This window comes from Rhineura floridana, chromosome 19 (genome assembly GCF_030035675.1).
Source record: "Rhineura floridana isolate rRhiFlo1 chromosome 19, rRhiFlo1.hap2, whole genome shotgun sequence".
NCBI classification, from domain to species: domain Eukaryota; kingdom Metazoa; phylum Chordata; class Lepidosauria; order Squamata; family Rhineuridae; genus Rhineura; species Rhineura floridana.
In genome coordinates, this window is record NC_084498.1 from 18,583,575 (window position 1) to 18,598,379 (window position 14,805).

The 14,805-nt window shown below is 43.0% G+C and overlaps 1 protein-coding gene across 15 annotated transcripts in view; it reads left to right on the plus strand.

The window, feature by feature from the left end:
• ARVCF (ARVCF delta catenin family member) overlaps nucleotides 1-14,805 on the plus strand; it is a 576,381-nt gene that overhangs the window by 375,081 nt on the left and 186,495 nt on the right. The window contains exon 1 of one of the 15 annotated variants that reach the window (XM_061603428.1): nucleotides 5,760-5,834. The exons of the other annotated variants lie outside the window; for them this stretch is intronic. The gene's annotated coding sequence lies outside the window, so the exon portion shown is untranslated. Of the gene's footprint in view, nucleotides 1-5,759; nucleotides 5,835-14,805 lie in introns of those variants that run through there. 15 annotated transcript variants of the gene reach the window in all.

Genomic DNA, 14,805 nt, shown 5'->3' on the forward strand with positions numbered 1-14,805 from the left:
ACTACAATTCCCATCATCCCTTACCATTGGCCATGCTGTCTGGGGATGATGGGAGTTGTAGTCCAACAACTGGGAAAGAGTGCTTTACAAGGTTGTTTTGTAAAAATTACTTAGCTTCAAACATTTTGAGCTATTCTTATATTGTTACTGTTCTTATATTACTGCTTTCCCAGACAGTTTTGACACATGTATGCCTGTGTGTCTTTTGTTACTGTAACATCACCTGTTAGCTGAAAATATCTTTATTCATGTATTTAGAATGTTTTATATGCTATTTTTCAAAAAAAAGGTTCTCAAAAAGGGTTACGTGGTGAAAAACGGCAACCATTAAAACATCCTGAAATATCTTAATCCTTAAGTATCTTTATAGACAATATGAAATACTCATTCTGTAAAGATGTGCTTCTCTTTTGCATGAGATCTATGGGTGATCCCCAACATTAGTCATAGCCAATTAATATAATTCAATGGTAATATCTGATGGACTTGATTTCAATGGGTCTGGTGTGTATAACTTCTGATTGGCTGTCACTCTTGCTCTGTAAAACCTGGATAAATATTTTGTGCTGAAACAAAGATTCCCAAACTATGGTTCATGACCACCAGCGATCTGTGAGCTTCATGCATGTGGTCCATGGCATGTCTGGGGATTTGGGGTTGAAGACAGATGGCTCATCCATTGTATTAAATATTCTTACTGATTTTTCATTGTATTTTCATTGCTTTTTTATTTCTATATTGTTACAATGTGAATGGTATGGAACGCAATAAAATACAATATATAAGAAAGGAAAGAAGCAATAAAAATATAGTTATAAAAATCATACAGAATGTAGTGTATTATTATACAACAGGCAGAAAAATCATTAGGTGTTGGCCAAGACCTTCATCCATTTTCAAGTGGTCTGTGGGGGAAAACGTTTGGGAAACGCTGGCACTAAAATGTTTGCTGAGTTGCATTTACAGCTCTATTACATCCCTACATCTAGAAGCACCTTAGCTGTGGAAATTATTAGTTACCCAATGATAGCTGTTGAAATGATACATAAAGTCAGCAAAAAAATCTTTTCATCCAGCCAACAGACTAAGCAAGTTTAATACACTAAGACAAACTGCAGCACTCTGCAAAATATTAGGGATCTAAAAGGTAATAAAGGGGTGTGGGTGTGGTTTTTATGTACAAATTAAATATACCCATGAGGTACAGAGTGCCTGGAGACGGATAAAGATTAAGATTGATGGTGCTGGTTTGTGGCAAACAGGTTTGCCCAGTTGTGCCAGCAGCCTTTTCCAAAATGCTGACCATTAAGTCTACCAACCATCTGCTTCAAGGCTTTTGTTTATAATCTTAAAACAGAATAACCTGATGACCCTTTTAGGATTTCCTTAGGAGCCGAATGGGGGATCTGTGAGCAGAGTATCCCATATTTCTTCAACAGTCCCCTATAGCTGTTGGGTTTAGCAGCCATCTGGACCTTGGCAGGACCCTCCCAGTGCTCCAGCTGCTTTGCGATCCAGCCCTTAAATTTCCCACAGTGCCGCATAGTGACACAACTTTCAGGGGCATTTGGGGAAATCAATATGGCGGCTATCACCTGCTTACCAATATGGGTGAGAATTTTGATTCGGTTCGCATTTCAAGCAGAAACGATCAAATTCGCACTTTCTGAAACAATATGAGAACCGAAACATAGCCGTCCTTTGAAATTTGCATGGATTAGAATTTTGGGATGCAATTCACCAACTCAACAATATTTATAAAAATGCATATATTAGAGGAAAGTGTGCATAAAAATGAATACATGAGTAAAAATAACATGCAAAAAGGATGGTGAGAAATGGCTTGCAAAAATGTGTACCTTTGTCAAAGTTGCCTACACAGATGTGTTTATTGGGAGAAATTCGCACTAATATGGTGGAGAATGTTCATGAGGATTTTTTTTAAAAAAATTGCAGATTGCTGCAGAAATATAGAGAACTGAATTTAACATTAGAAAAGTGAGAAATTGAGAAAACCTAAACTGACAGATCTTTCCATCCCTATTTTCATGAAAGCCCTTAGCTGGGACTTGGTCTGTGATCCCGGACTTAAATTGTCTGCAATGCCCCTGCTTGACACAGCTCTGTGAAGATCAGCACAGAAGGCCCTCTTGGTAATTCCACCACCCTCAGAAGCACAGTATGTGGCAACCCGGGAGAGGACTTTCTCTATGGCAGCCCCTACATTGTTGAACTCCCTACCCGCAGAGGTGCATTTAGAAACTTCACTATACAGTTTTCAGCCTTTGACACCTGAGATGTATATTTTGAGCACTCATCATATTTTTTGTGATGCTTGTGAATGTAAGGTGTATTCAATTGTTTTCAAAAATGTATTTTAAACTGTTGTAACCTGCCCAGGAAACTCAGGGTGAAGGTTGGTTAATAAATGAAGGGGAAGGAGGACATTGTGGGAATTCAAGATGGCGGCTCCCAGATGTCTATCGCTATCATAAACGGCGATGGCTGGGGGCCTGCTGCTGCAGACAGTAGCTCACAAGAAGGTCCTTCAAGGGTGGGGCTCAGAAACCTGGAACTCACCTTATCTTTGAAGATTACAGGAGAAATATTTCACCATTTCCTCCTGCGCTGTTTCCTTGATCTGAACCTCTCCCACTCGAAGCTGATATGAACTCAACGGCACAAAGTGTAAAACTTCACCACGTCTAATTTGATTCCCCCACACACATTTGCTTTCTCTTCCTTGCCCTGTCTTCCTGACCCGTTGATGATTCATCCCACACAGCGCCTTAATGGGCTGCCTATCTGGACCTGATTTCTCTTCTGCTTTGATGACTAGCCCCCCTCTTCAAAGTGAAGGGGAAAGGTCACGGCTGTTAGAGAAAGAATTGAAGCCCCTGGTAACACTCAGTGGTGCTAACCTACAGGCTTGATGAAGGACGTTTACAGAAGTGGCAAAGGAAAAGAAAAGAAAGCATCTGACAGCAGGTCAAGCTTGTTTCGGTTGACTCTCCTGTTTGGACAGGCTTGAAGCTCAGCTGCCTTGCTTTGCCTTAGGGGAGGGCTGTAGCTCCGTGGTAGAGCATCTGCCTTGCAGGCAGAAGGTCTCAGGTTCAATCCGTGGCATCTCCAGACAGGGCTGGGAGAGATCCAAAGAGCCACTGTCGGTCAGAGTACTGCAATACAGAGCCAGATGGACTCAATGGTTTGACCTGGTATACGGCAGCTTCCTATGTTAGCTAAAATGATACGTAAAGAACAACTCTCTGGAGTAGCTGTCTGTACACTCCATTCGCTATTGCCGACTTTTAGGCTGCGAGTGCAGTTGCTTATGTGGCTGGAACAGCACCATCCATACACAAAGAAAGAAATATCAGCAGGTTTGCTGGGAGGGGAAGGAAAGGGGGAGTAATTTGAGGATGTTTGCATTTGTAGGCGAACCTACTTACTTTGCACTTTCCAGCACAATATGTGAGCTGAACCAGAGCCGTCCGTCGAAATTTGCACATCTCCAAATTTTGCAATGGAGCGCTCCATCGAAGTAATGTTGCACCCAAATGCATATGCTAGGGTGAAGTGTGCATAAAAGTACCCATAACAACTCGAAATGCATTCTACTGGGGAAAATTGTGTGGCAAAAATGGGTATATTAGACGAATAATAACATAGAAACATGTTATTTGCACAAAAACGCTGATGAATTTTCATGAGAAACGTCCCCCCCCCCGGTCGCAGACTGATGTGGAAATTGGGCAACATCACGACAAGTGTATGTTAAAGGAAATTCGCTGATGAATTTTCACGAGGGTTTTTGTCAACAAATAAAATTCACAGACTGATGTGGAAATGTGGAGACCTAAAATTATTCATGCAAGGGGCATTATCAGACACATTCTAGTCAGGAAAAAATACATGCCCTGGGTGGGGCCTGGGGAGAGTTTCAAAAGCCAGAGAGAGAGAGAGAGACTTGGAGAGCCAGATTTATCCCCCGCTCCTGCCCTGTTATTTGCAAGGAGGCTGGGAGGATGCTTAACTTTCTGCTGATGCCCTCTGCAGTGCCTCCTTGAGAGGAATTTCATTTCCTGTGGAATGAAAAAAGGTTCATTGGGGAGAGCCATAGCCCAGTGGTAGAACATCTGCTTTGGTTCAATCCCTGGCATCTCCAGGGAGGGCTGGGAGACTCTCCCTGCCGGAAACCCTGGAGAGCTGCTGCCAGTCAGTGTAGACAATACTGAGATAGGTGGACCAATGGTCTGACTTGGTACAATGCAGTTTCCTATGTTCTTGCCTTGACGCAGCTTCCCAGTCTGAAGACTTTCGAGCACTGCTTCTCAGCCCTCCCACACATGCGCACGCATCACATCCATGGATGAAATAAACGCTGATCAAATTGAGGGAGGTATGATTTCCACCCGAGCAACCTGGGTGAACATTTGGTGATAGATTTCTTGGCTCCCAGCTCCTGATTTCCTTCTCTGGAGGAAGCCTTTTTTCTGTTATCTTTTACTGTCTGATTTGATACTGAGAGGACATATTGAGCGGGCCAGAGCAGCTCTTTGAGAGGAGAATTGAGATTGGTTCCTCACGCACAAGCTTGGCCCTGTTCTTAACCTTATCTGTCAAACTCTTTTTTTAAAAAAAATCCAGGGCCAAAACGTAACTTCAGTGCTGTAAAAGCAACAAAGTTCAGAACAAGCTACTCAGGGCTAAGCTGTGCAAGATGCAGGAGATCTGTGGGTTTTTTTTTTTTTTGCTAAAAGCAAAACGCAGTTGGGGGAAATTTGGATCAGGGGATGGGAGATTAATCCCATTTACCCCGCTCTATCTCCCCAGCTTAAATTACCTCCTGCCCAAGCTTCTATTAGCCACAAAGAGGAGAAAAAGCTTCAGGCAGGCACTTGTATTGTGCCTGTCATCTTATCCCCTCTCTGTGGCTGATAGCAGCTTTGGGGGCAATTTGTGTTGGGCCACGCCCGCATGGAACGACAATTCCCAGAGTTCTTGGGAAGAAGGATTGATTGTAAAGCCACTCTGGCAACTCTCAGCACCCTTCACAAACTACACTTCCCAGGATCCTTTGGGGGAAGCCATGGCAGTTTAAAGTGATATAAGAGTGTTTTAAACATATAATGTAGCCTTGGAGAAACAGGGCTGGGGGAAAGCATGAACCCCCCCCATGCCATGGTTCTAAGGCGACCATGTGTCCTCCTTTGCAATTTCTAGACAGCAATTTCTATTTCAACCTGTCTTCGTCACAATCGACACTGTTTCCATTCTGCTGCAATTCAGCTTCCTCCCAAGACAACGTTGTATGTCTCACGGTCTGCTAATTAGGGTAATTTATGTGATTATTTACACGCATTACAAGTTTGGAGGAGAGGTGGGATATCAATGCAAAAAAAATAAAATAAAGATGATGTATTATGGTTCATGCCCCTTAGTTGCCCTGCTGCATTCTGGAGGCCAGAATGTGGGTTTGGGAATTTGCAAGAGGCAGAGTTGGGCCCCTAGAAAACAGAACAGACTCCCATCAGTTTTACTTTAATTCCTAACCAGGACCAGACCAGGTAAAGGGTGAAACATGTCTGACAGAGGAAAGAATTTGCAAATGACTCATCCAGTGTTTTTTTTTTTTTAACTGCACGCCTGTTTACAGGCATGATGTCAGCAGCAGGTGGAGAGAGGTGGAAAAATCCCTGTTTATAGAGTGTAGTAGTCTGTGGCATTTCCTAATCCCAACAGGTCTCCTGTAGCCTCTTCTGCTAATAGGTTTCAAAGGTGCTTTGGGAAAGAGAAGGCTCTTTGATGTGTCCTATGCGCTCCACAGGTAGCAGGTAAGGAGGGCTGGGCCCCCAACATGACGTGCCGTTTATTTGCAAAGCTTCTGTTGATTCTTGAGCCTTTTTCACCTCCCCAAATCGGATAGCAATTGCTTTCTACGTTTTAAATTTGTATCCTGCCTCTCTTTCTCCCCCCCCCCATGATCTAGGATAGGATGCAATAGGCTGAACTCTTCAGGGGTATAAAGTGGAGTATATTTCATCTTTTGTTGGTCTGTTTGCTTGGTGTTCCAACTGACATCAGGGGTGGCTTTAAGTTTGCGGAGGCCCTTGGCAGGTGCCAGGGGTGACGAGTACCCATTGGGACTGGTAGAGCGGAAGGCAGGGAGCCCAGCAGTTGATGGAGCCAAAGCCAATGATAGGCAGAGCTGGAACTAACATCTGGCAGAGCCAACAAATTCTAGCGATGTCCCCATCCACCTCCCTGCTGAATTCTACAAGGGGCAACACAGAAACTGATGAAGAGGAAATTGACAGGCAGTGCCACCCCCTGGACCTGTTGTAAGTGAAAAGGCAGACAGGTGGGGGCTGGCTGAGGGCAGACTGAGGCTGGTGGGGCAGTGCCCTTTTGCCCTAATGGAACACCCTCCACTGCCTAAATGTTGTTGTAGGGACTATACAGGTTTAAGAACGGGCCGGCTAACATTAATGTGATCAAATCAACTGACTTTTTGGATTGTTACGATTTAGTGTTTCCTGTTATCAGGGATGTATTGGTTTGCATTTTATGTTCTGTTGTGAGCTGCGTATATGGGAATAGTGGCATAAACATTTAAATAATAAATAATAAGATGGATGAAGCGTTTACTTGCTTAGCCAGCCCCTTCCTTCTTTGGCTGAGGTTAGAGAAATAAATAAATATGAAATGTGGCCTACAAATTGTACTTTTGCCTGTATGAAGCATACTCAGTAAGCAAGGGGCCGGAGTTAGTGTTTCTACTGTTTTTATTGTAAACATTTCAATTTCAGTGGCCGTAGCTAATGCAAATAAAGGATTTTATGCTCTGTTATGGCCTACAAATTGTATACATAAAGAAATATGGAAGAACATTTATGACACATCAACTAGAACACCGTGGAAGTGCCTCTTTTAGAACCTGTAGTTGCTGCCCCCGACAAAGACCCCCCCCCAAATGGGTGTTGAAATTGCATCAAGAATCTTTCTTCTGGGATCCACTCTTCCCTTTGCCTTTTTCCCCCTCAGGTTTTGGCTCTCCATGTTTTGGTTTTGGGTCAAGCAACAGCCCAATCCAACGGCCTTTTGGGCTCATCCTTTTGAGCTAGCAACACAGCAGTTGAGTCTGTAAATGGTTCCACAGTCCTGGCAGTAAATGCCACAACTGGCCCTCTGCATCCCCTGTCCCTCCCATTTCAAAACGATGGATACATTCTCTGTTCTGCAGGTCACCCAGTGCTCTTTGTTCACTGTGACCAAGCTGAGGATTGTTCTTCCTTGTTAATACACTTGGGTAGGAATGGAAAGGTCTTTCACTTTCGGATCTCATTTTCCCAATCTTAAATCCAGTTCTCCAATTTTCTGCAGCAGTTTGTGTTTTTATATATATATATAAAGAAATCCTTCTGAAAATTCTCCAGCGTTTCTGCGTGAATTTCTTCTAATAAGCACATTTTTGCAGGCAGTTTTTGACTAATGGACCCATTTGTGCCAAGCCATTTCTTGTCATATAATGCATTTATTTTTCTCTCATATATTCATTTTTACGCACACTTTCCCCTGACGTATGCATTTTTGTAAATATTGTTTGGTGAACTGCATTCAAAGAAGTGTGAATTTCAAAGGATGGCTGCGTTTCAGTTCTCATATTATTTTGGAAAGTGCAAATTTGATAGATTTGGCTTGAAATGTGGACTGAATTGCATTCCTCACCTGTTCCTGCAGTTGGGGGATTAATGTCTATCTGCCCATCGGGGTGGAGAACCCCGGGGAGCCGAATACGTCCCGGTAGGCTCTTTGCCTGCTCCTGGGGCTCCCCAGGCTACATCCCTCTCTGGCTTGGCTTTGCATTCTCCTTTCATATTTTTGCTCAGCTGGAGCGCTTCCTTGAAACCGGATAATGCCTCTCGCCTGCTTGGCTGGGGGACAGAGGGGAGTGTGTGAGTGTGCATGGAAACTAGCCCACTGTAAAAAGGTAAACATGTACATTCCATGCTTCACCCACGTTTGCCTCTGGCCCTGCGCACTACTGGCATGTGGCCCCTGGAAGCTCGTGCTGATACAAGTGTGACTCTTGTGTAGAAAAAAAAATCCCCAACCCTAGTATCCCTTGACGTACGTGTGTGTGTGTGTGTGTGTGTGTGTGTGTGTGTGTGTGTGTGTGTGTGTGTGTGTGTGTGTGTGTGTGTGTGTGTGTGTGTGTGTGTGTGTGTGAGAGAGAGAGAGAGAGAGAGAGAGAGAGATCTGCCAGTTTTGGTTCTCTCAGTTTCTCATTATTCCAACAAATTCAGTTCTCCACATTTCTGCAGCAGTTTGAGGTTTTTTTAAATTAAAATCCTCATGAAAATTCTTCTGCATTTTAGTGTAAATTTCTCCTAATAAGCACATTTTTAGGCGGTTTTCATGTACACATTTTTGCAAGCCATTTCTCATCATATAATGCATTTTTGCCTGCTGTTTTCACTCATATGCCCATTTTACGTACACTTACCTCTAATATATGCATTTTTGTAAACATTGGTTGGCAAACTGCATCACAAAATTCGAAAACCTGCGAAGTGTGAAGAATGCCTATGTTTTGGTTCTCATGTTGTTTCGGAAAGTCCAAATTAGATAGATTTGTCTTGAAATGCGAACTGGATCGAAATTCTTGCCCATCCCTAATGTACACACAGAGGGTTGTATTCAACTAAATTCTGCACAGGGTAGACCCCTTGAAATCCAAGTTAGTCATGGGTTGTTTTTAATTGTTTTTAATTATATGTTTTTTAAAAAATGTAATCCGCCCTGGGACCTTTGGGTGAAGGGCAGGTAATAAATTATGATGAGGACAACAACTTCAATGGGTCTACTCTGAGTAGGACCACTGTTGAATGCCACACACATACTTTGCTTTGATGCTGTTTGCGACGGAAGATTTCAGCATATTCATTTTGCACCCTGTCAGTCTAGCGGCAGTGCAGGGAGAGAAAAACAAACTCTGAAGTGAGAGGAGGTGCTGAAGGAGCCCCCAGAGACATCTTTCTTGTCAAAATGACAAATTGCTCTTTCTGATCCTCAAGGGGCATTTGTGTGGCAGAAACACACAAAGCATTAGCCTTCCTCTAATGGAGAGGGGAAGGGCCGCAACGGGGTCTGTGACACTTATGTCCTCTCCTCCTCTTTCTGGATATTTTCATTTTCTTTTTTGTTCTTTTCCTCTATAACATTATTTCTATCTATACTGTCCATTCTTTTCAAAAGCAAGAGGTGACCCAGGGTGCCTCCCCCATCTCTCTCTCGCTCTCCTCCATGCTTTAATTCCTTGAAAGGTATTTACGATCTCTCGCAGCCCTTTGCCATTTCTGTGTGGAAGAAAAGTTCAGCAGGTCAGCTGCATCCATCATTCCAGTCAATCAGAAAGAGCTGAGGGCCAATTGCCGCTTCTTCCATTAGCCGAGACACTCCAGATTGTTAAATTGGCATAGAAGCCCTCTTTGTCGACTTGGCGAGACGGTGTCAATTTCCACGTTCTTATGGGAAGTTTCCGTATGGCTGAATGCGGCCCTTGGGTCCCTCCCAGAACAGCAGGGAGAAATACTGTTTGGGCCATTGCTTCCTTCATGACTTTCCCCCAGGAAACAAAACAAAATAAACCTATCACCTTAACCATGTTCACACAGTTTGTTAAGTTACTATGGCTGACTAATCATGGTTTATTCGGAATAATGGGCCGTCGGGTTGACCACTGTGAGAACAAGATGCTGGACTGATCCAGCAAGGCTCTCCTTATGTTCTTATGAGAAGCGCACTTATGCATGCTGTCCAATCCCAGTCCTCCCTTGGTGCATGCATTTATGGAGAGGTTTGCACACCATGGTAAGCCAATATATTAATTAATTTATTTAAGGCATTTATATGCCACTTAATCATCTGTGGTGCTTACTGTGGCTTGGCAATATAAAGCAAAACAAGTCAAACTATAATCAATCTATATATACATAACACCAGATATCCAGAATGCCGTTAAATGTGTCACAAAATTATATTACAGAAAAATGAAGCTTCTATCTAGTAACGTACATTGAGAAAACAGGTTAACATGAATCCAGAAAAATAAGGAAAATGACCAAGCAAACTCTGTTAATACAACTGAGATGAATAAATTCAGAAAATGAACATAAATTACCTAAATATAACCACAAAGTGGCTGCAATAAAAATGTAAACAGAAAAGAAATTTCTGTTTATCACAGGTCATGTTCTTGTAATTCTCCAATAAGGTGTTTTTTAATGGCTAAAATGTTATATAGGATGTTGTTGCTATATTATTATTGTTGTTGTTGTTGTTGTTGTTATTACATTGATGTCCCACCTTTTCCTCCAAGGAGCTCAAAGTGGTATACATGGCTTTCCCCTCTTCATTTTATTCTCACAACAACCCTGTGAGGTAGGTTAGGCTGAGAGGCAGTGACTGGCCTAAGGTCCCCTGGTGAGCTTCATGGCTGAGTGTGGATTTGAACCCTGCTCTTCCAGGTCCCAGTCCGACTCTTTAACCACTACGCTACACTGTACAGGTCTCTGAATGACTACAAATGCTTACAAAAGCTTGCCATGATTGTAAAAGCTCCCGGAAAGGAGCTCACCCCCACTTTGCTCCTCCTTGGTTTTTTAACCCCATCATGGCATGGCACCTAAGCTGACGTTCAGCTTAGAGTGCCATCCCAACTGGTGGTCGTAGTTAAGGCCTCGACTCCTAAACTATGACCTGTAACCAGAAGCCAAACCTTGGTTACAGATCGTGGTTAAGGATCTGTAGGTTAAGGATCTTTCCATTCAAGCTTTCAATTCCATTGCCGCTGTGGGCTCCTGCTGGAAGGAAGGGTAGGATATAAATCAAATAATAAATAAATAAATAAGCTGACTGGCAATAAATAGGGCAAACCTTCCTTCATCATCTGGGTTCCCTCAAGTGCTCGTTAGGGCAACAAATCTAAACCCCTCTCTGCCTACACTGCCTGCTGGTTGTGACAGCCAAAATAAATACCTCCAGTTCCATTGGTCTGTCATGTGGGGTAGGCAGGAATAGAGTGCCTTCAAGCCAGTCAGAAAACACCATCAAAATTCCTACAGAACCTCAAAGGTGGTTAATTAATCCAGCCGCGGGGAAACTCCAGACCTAATTAGGCCCACAGATCTTCCCGTTTGGCCTGTGGGGCTGCTTTGGCCAATCCACACTGACTTGCCCTACACTTGATGTCCATAATGCTAGGACTCAGGGACAGCCAATGAAACTGAATGTTGGAAGATTCAGGGCAGACAAAAGGAAGTGCTTCTTCACAAAGCGAAAATTGTGGAATTTGCTCCCACAAGAGGCAGTGATGGCCACCAACTTGGATGGCTTTAAAAGAGGATTAAACAAATTCATGGAGGATCAGGCCATCAATGGCTGCTAGCTTTGCCACCATAGTCAGAGGCAGCATGCTTCTAAAAACCAGTTGCTGGTAGCCGCAGGAGGGGAGAGTGCTCTTGCACTCAGGTCCTGTTTGTGAGCTTTCCAAGGACATCTGATTGGCCACTGTGAGAACCGGATGATGGACTAGATGACCCCGCAGGCCCGTCTGATGTTCTTATGTTCTTTTGTCAGGTATGGGGCAGGCAAATCCCAGTTGGGAAAAAAAGAGAGTTTGCAGACACTGCCAGGTATGAACAGCACCTGTAAAGCTATGTACAAAAGTGAAGATCAACTGATTGTTAGAGCTTGCAAATTCTATGCCTTTGCCAGCAGAATTTGATTTCAAGCCACGCAGGCAAAAATAGGTCAGCTGATGTTATTGTGATGTCAGATGACTTGACATGCGGACAGCCCCGCCCACTGTCAAACTTGGGCCATGATGGGAGGGGGGATAAAAATCTGGTCCAGTGGATGGATCCAGGTCCCTAACCCTGGCCTAATCCCACATGGTATAAAGGAAAGGGCAGAAGGCTAGCCTCAAAAGAGACTGAATAGTGGGCAGATCCAGTTTATAAACTGGAAGGAAAAAAAGACACCACTAGGGATGGGATCTGTTGGCCAGTGCTGGGGTGAAAGCATTCCATTGACCTAACAGTATGGTATCGATTTGAGTTTGTTCTTGTTCACTAGCCGCTGTTTTCACTGGTCTGTGTTTTTTTCTAGCAAAAAGTATTCATATTTTTAAAGGAAATATCAATAATTTTAAAGGAAATATCAATAACCAACATTTTGAAAGGAAATATCAATAACATTATTCTTGATATCAATATTGATATCAATATTTTAGGGGCAGTTTTTTATTAAAAAATCAATTTTCGAAAATAGCCCTGGAAAATTGCTACATAAAAATCCAGTCTGCAGTACTAGAGAATAAGCGAATTAATGGAAAATTTAGTGCCAGATCCAGATTGGGCGGAATTCTAGCACATCTCCAGTCACCATGTTGACATGAGCATGTAAATCTCATGAGAGGTGCCATTCCTGTGTGATTCATTTCATCAGGCACATGGGACAAAACAGACTCGCTTGTCTTTTGTTTGAAGTACAAGGATAATTTTTAGCTGGCTACAGAACTGTTAATTTATTGTCGCGGAAGATCAACAACATGTTCTCTGCTTGTTAGAATCAGCTGGCTTCTTACCCAGAAAGTTGGAGAGGAGTCATTTCAGTGAGATCTGCTTTGGTATCCAAATGAGGATCCAAGCCCAGTTATTTGAATAGTAGGATTTGTCAGTTGCCACTTGGAGGATTACGGCTGCTCTTTAGCCCAGGGTTCTGGCTGCAATGTGAAAAAAGTGGGAAATGGAAAATTATGGCATTTTTTACTTTGGAACAGAACAGGGAAGGAGTTAGAGATGGGGGAGAATTTCGATTCAGTTCATATTTCAAGCCGAATCTACCTAATTTGCACTTTCTAAAACAATACGTAAACTGAAACACTGCCAGCCTTCCAAATTCACAGTTCTCCAAATTTTGCGGTGCAGTTTTCCAGGCAGCTAATGTGTACAAACATGCAATGTGTGCGTAAAAATGTGTATATTCATGAAAATAACAAAAATACTTTATATTAGGGAAATGTTTTATTCTGGTACTAAAGAGGGTGCTCTGTTTAGTTTTTAATTGTGCTTTATAGAATGTAGGACTCCTCTGTTAGTTTGTTTTTGTATTTGCTGTTTATTTAAGATGTTCTAACCTATAAACTGCTTAGAATTTTGTTTAAATATAAGCTATATATAAATTGTCCAGAGAGAGAGAGAGAGGAAAAGATAATTATTTCTAATCTATGTTATGGAACGCAGTGTGCCTCTGAAAACCAGTTGACGGAAGCCGCAGGAGGGGGAGAATGCTGTTGCCCTCAGGTCCTGCTTGCAGGCTTCCCATGGGCATCTGGTTGGCCACTGTGAGAACAGGATGCCGGACTAGATGGGCCACTGGTCTGATCCAGCAGGCTGGTCTTACATTCTTAAGGCAACTGTTTGTCAACAACTAGGGTGTGTGTAAGTTGGAGAGTGAGGAGTATTTATTTTCCATTCATTTCTTACTATGCTCAGGCTTTGTGAAATTATGATAACCGTTTCCCAAAAGATCCTAATAGCGAATCCAGTTCTCTGAGTGCCAGACTGTAGAGCCAAAACAGCACCACCGATGCATAAAAGGGAGATTTCATCACGGTTTGCAGAACTACAAAAAAAATAGGAGGGGGAACCCAATGAAGATTGAACACAGAGTGCTTCTGAGTATGAGGCAGGGAAGGAAAACGGAAAACCAGAGGAAGAGTGGAATGGAATGTTCTGGAAATGGCCATGGCTGGCTGAAACCCAGGAGTTCAGGGTTGATCTTGTTGCAGGTCTCACCCTTTTTGTATTAGTTAGTTAGTGGATTAATTAATTAATTAAAAGTATATCCCATCCTTCCTCCCAAAGAAGCTCAGGGCAGCAAACACACAAGCAATAAAACAATTTAAGCATCTTAAAAACAATTCCAGTGCTGATGCGGACTGGGATAAAGGTCTCTACTTGAAAGGCTTGTGGGACGAGGAAGGTCTTCAGTAGGAACCAATAAGACAACAGATGTGGCCCATGTCTAATATGCAACTGAAGGGCATTCCGAGGGGTAGACGCCGCCACATTCAAGGCCCAATTCCTATATTGTGTGGAACAGACGCTGTGATAAGATGGTATCTGCAGGAGACTCTCACCTGCAGAGTGCAGTGCTCAGTTGGGTAAGAGTGAAATGATCTTTCAGGTATTCTGGTCCCAAACTATATAGGGCTTTATATACTAGAACCAGCATGTCGAACCTGGTAACTAACTGGCAGCTAATTTTTAGTTAAAGTATATACAGGGTCCGCTGTCCCCTCCCCTAACCTGTTTGCTTTGAATAAAAGCTTGTGCGTTTGTTTTAAAAGACAAAGGCAACCTGGGAGGGTTTGTTTGTTTTCCCCTAGTAGCTGAGCACACCTTTTTATGCTTTGTGACTATAAGGAGGGAGGGGTGAGAAGCCCCTCTTTGTTGTGTGCACAAAGACCCAGAGAGGCTCTTGGGAGCTGGATCTTTGGTCCAGAGATAAATTGAGGGAGAGCTCCCTGGGGGGAACAAGCTAGGAATTTGGAGACATCATCGTCTCTAAAGAGGGAAGCTGAACAAACAGAAGTGCTTAGATGGAAATTCCTAACAAGGTTCTGCTGGTGGCAGAGAGAAAATAACAGGAGTGTGTGTGTGTGTGTGTGTGTGTGAGAGAGAGAGAGAGAGAGAGAGAATTTCGATTCAGTTTGCATTTCAAGCAGAATTTATAAAA